General features: G+C 38.2%; 1 protein-coding gene across 1 annotated transcript in view; it reads left to right on the forward strand.

Moving 5' to 3' along the window:
- The window catches only part of LOC307263631 (uncharacterized protein), a 138,659-nt gene extending 136,562 nt beyond the window's left edge, over positions 1 to 2,097 (forward strand). Inside the window, exon 18 of the mRNA XM_080044824.1 lies at positions 1 to 2,097. This exon is cut by the window's left edge and continues 327 nt beyond it. The gene's annotated coding sequence lies outside the window, so the exon portion shown is untranslated.
- Positions 2,098 to 4,109: the final 2,012 nt, after the last annotated feature.

The raw sequence follows: 4,109 nt of genomic DNA on the forward strand, positions 1-4,109 counted from the left end.
ATCAGCTGTCCTCCGCGCCATCGTAACCCATACAGGAGCTTATCAATTCATTCAGGTACGTGCATCTTTTCGGCGATTTATAAATCCATACAAATATCCAATATTGATAGTCTTTTGTGTCCATATTATATCCATTACTGACTGCCTATTCCCATGATGCAAGCAAGTCACGGTTGATGATGGCTGAATAGCAGCGCTGAATGTAAACAAACAGCTGAGCTAAGCTAACGTTAGCATTACGTCAAGCATTACATTTCCTTCCGAAATCGCGCTAATGTTGTGGTAGCCTATAGAGTTATTAGGAACACATACTCTATTCTTCCTCCATCTCTCTCTCCCTCCTGCGCTTGGTGCCGCTTTTAGTTTGCCTCACTCAGGTAACATCACACAGCCTACTACAGCTGATATCACCGGTTGTGCTTTGAAAGGGCAACTGCCAACTAGGTCAAAGTTCAAATAATTCGATAATATATTTTAAATTAACGTCTAATTTGTATTTTACAATTGTTTTATAACTTGTGTATCCAAATATTATTTGCTGACAAAATATACTTCAGTTTGAGCTACCTTTGCAAAAAAAATGTAAAACAATGTTTTTTGAAAAAAATAAAATAAAAATAAAACGAATATCCCGAATACTGAATTGAGCGCCGAATACTAATTTAACAAACGAATACTCGGATATTCGAATAATTCGGGCCAGCCCTAATTGTCAGTGAGTGAGCGACTGACTGACTGACTGACTGACTGACTGACTGACTGACTGACTGACTGATCATCAAGGTGTGTGTCCTGATGGTCCAGAGGTTGAAGCAGCAGCTTGTGTGTGAACTGTGAGACACAGAGTCCACCATCCTCCCTGTTCCTCTGGATGTGACCTCATCAGTGCATCTGCTCTGTCCTTCTACACCTTCTCCCTGTAACTGTTTTATTTAGGCTATATTGTACTTTCACCCATTTTATTTGAATAGCAGCCAGTCTACATCTCTGTCTAAATATTTTATGAATGTTTTTCGTCTCTTTATCAGTAGTTGTGTATTGATGTATCTGCTTTGTATATTGTGTTTGTATTGTTGTTTTTGCTTTGCATTTGTTAAACTCGACATCATTGTAAATGGGTGAGGTTCACACAAACACACACACACACACACACACAAACACGCACACACACACACACACCCGTCAATTGATCTCTCCAGTGTAAAATAAAGGTTGAATTAAATGAAAATGAAACCCTGGGTAAACTCCTGGAGCTGCTGGTCTCTCTCCCCTCATCTGTTCACTGTGTGATAGTCCATACAAGACGCCAGGACTCAGAACTATTAGACATTAGCTCATGACGTGCTCGCTTCCCTCCATTGGCTTGAAGTCGCTAGCCTGGCCCCGCCCGCCTACCTACTTCCACTCAATTTTCATTTCCCTTCAGTAGTCAGTCTGGGTCTGCGGTATATTTGTGGGTTTTCTCCTGTAGATTTTTTTTTTCAGAATCAATTGGACTACAGCATGGTGTAGTGATAAGAGTGCGTACCATATTTAGGCTCAGTCCTCTTCACAGCAGACCCGGGTTAGAATCCAGCCCGGGTCGTTCTCTGCATGTCATTCCCCTCTCTGACACATTTAATCTCACCACTCTGTCAATATGCCCAAAAAATAAGAAATAAATAATAAATTCAGAATCAATTCCAAAATCCTGTTGGTCACATAAACAGCACTGTACGATCTCGCCCCTAGTTACATCTCCAACCTCCTCATTCCCTATTCCACTCCAAGATCACCTCAAAATTAAATTCTATTTGGTTTTGTGAATACAGATTCCCCAACATTTTTAAATTAGTTTGAAACCATGAAAGAATGATTCAGTTAAATAGGCTATAAAGAAAAACACTCTATTGTCAGTCAGTGTAATTTTCATTGCAGCCATTCTTCATCTCTGTCTAAATGTTAAATGTCTAATCTTGAATCTTGATGTATTTTCTTTGTTTTTACTATGTCTTAAACGCAATTTCTAATCTTGAATTTTGATGTATTTTTTTTGTTTTTGCTATCCCTTAAACGCAATTTCTAATGTCTAATCTTGATGTATTTCATGCCCCTGTAAAGCACTTTGAATGGCCTTGTGTCTGAATTGTGCTATATAAATAAACTTGCCTTGATTTGACTTTCTCTGTCTTTGCCCCTTAACTTTGGAACCATCTGAAAACCCACTTATACAGGAAAGCCTTTTAATACCTTAGTTGTTTGCGCGTTTTGTTGTGTTTTGACATTATGGGCAAATGGTGCAGTGCCCCACCAGATCCAGCAGATGGAGCTATGGTGAGAAAAGCTTCTTTCTTTCTTTCTTTCTTTCTTTCTTTCCAATATGTATTTTAAATGTAATACAGAGTAGTTAATCAATAGCTAAATTAACGTGTATCATTTTTTTCATACCTTTATAGTACGGCAACACCAACACCCCATAATTTCAAACTTAAATGGGACTTCCAAATAAAAATAATTTTTGAGTCTGAGATTTTGATTTAAATTATTGAGCTTGTGAGGAAGAAATTGAAAGCTGTTAGACATTTTTCTCAATTGTGATTCAGTCCATTCATTCTGAAATGATATGGTGGCTACGGTGGCCTTCGAGGACAAGCAGCTAGTAAAAAATAAAAACTAGCATTAATATATTTTTGATTATTTTCAATAAAGCCCACACTAAATAAAACACACTTGCGAAAATAAATATTCCTTTTTCTACCAAGTCTGTTATACAAAATGCCAATAAATTCTACACACTGCACCTTTAAACGATTCATAAAGAAAGAATGGAACGACTCGTGGGTGAAAAAACAGAGAACTCGTTTATTTCAGTAAATAGTGTGAGGATCTGTTTACCGCTGTACAACACTGGTGTCTGTAAATGGCACTCTTTAAAGGGACACTCCACCCAAAACACAAATAACTGCTGTCACTTCTGTGTGGAGAGGTCACACACACGCAGATACACACACACACACCAGCCTCTGGGACACACGGTACGAAATAAAACAGAGGTTCAAAAAAAATACTTAAAAAAAATCAAACTAAAGGCACTCGAAGCCACGACAGCCGAACAACTGAAACCTACAGACGCCATGCAACTCACACCGATTTACACTGAGCTACAACACACACACACAGGCATGCTAACACAACACTGCTGCAAACAAACAGGGGCTGATCTCACACACACACACACACACACACACACACACACACACACACTCATTCAGAGAGACACATACACACACACATTCAGACACACACACGCTCCAACTAAGACACACACACACTCGTTCAGATGCTCATTCAAACGTTTTCTGTAAAATCTGAACGGTGCTTACAATGCTCTGAACATTAGCCTGAAGCTAACGGATGCTAACTGTGTTATTGTAACGTTATTGAGTCTAACAGGTTTCCAAGGTAACAGAAAGAACCAAGTGAATTCTGGGTATATATTAAGACTGCGGGGCCGAACTACAGGAGCCTGGGAGGGTCATGAGTCAGTTTGACTAGTTTTGAGTTTGTTTTTGTTGCGATTCCCAAAATGATTCATTCTGATTCTAGAGAACGGTTTTGGATTTCTTTGTAACATTGAACTCCATAAAAAAAACAAAAAAAAAAACATTGTTGTCATCTCTAGAAAAGGTTTCTCAGATAGGTAGATAGATAGATAGATAGATAGATAGATAGATAGATAGATAGATAGATAGATAGATAGATAGATAGATAGATAGATAGATAGATAGATAGATAGATAGATAGAAATGCTACTGTCCTAAACAAAACAAAAAACAAACAGTGTCTTAATTTTACCAATAGTACAAATGAAAAACAAATGGAAAACAAATTAAAAAAATGTCCTTAGTTGTCATCTGATGTAGATTTTCAATTGAGAATGTTTGTGTTCCAACAACAGGCGTTCTAGAATCAGAATGTTCGGGCTACAGGAACCAGGTTTTCCAGGTTAAACTTAAAATAACCTTTTTTTTTGGGGGGGATTTGCTAAAAACCTAACGTCGCTAACTGTGACATAGAAAACGCGCTGGCTGTCCTGTGTTGAGCTACTGTGAGAGAGAGAAGGGACCAAC

The sequence above is a fragment of the Ammodytes marinus genome (genome assembly GCF_949987685.1).
Source record: "Ammodytes marinus genome assembly, chromosome: 2".
Classification (NCBI taxonomy): Eukaryota; Metazoa; Chordata; class Actinopteri; order Uranoscopiformes; family Ammodytidae; genus Ammodytes; species Ammodytes marinus.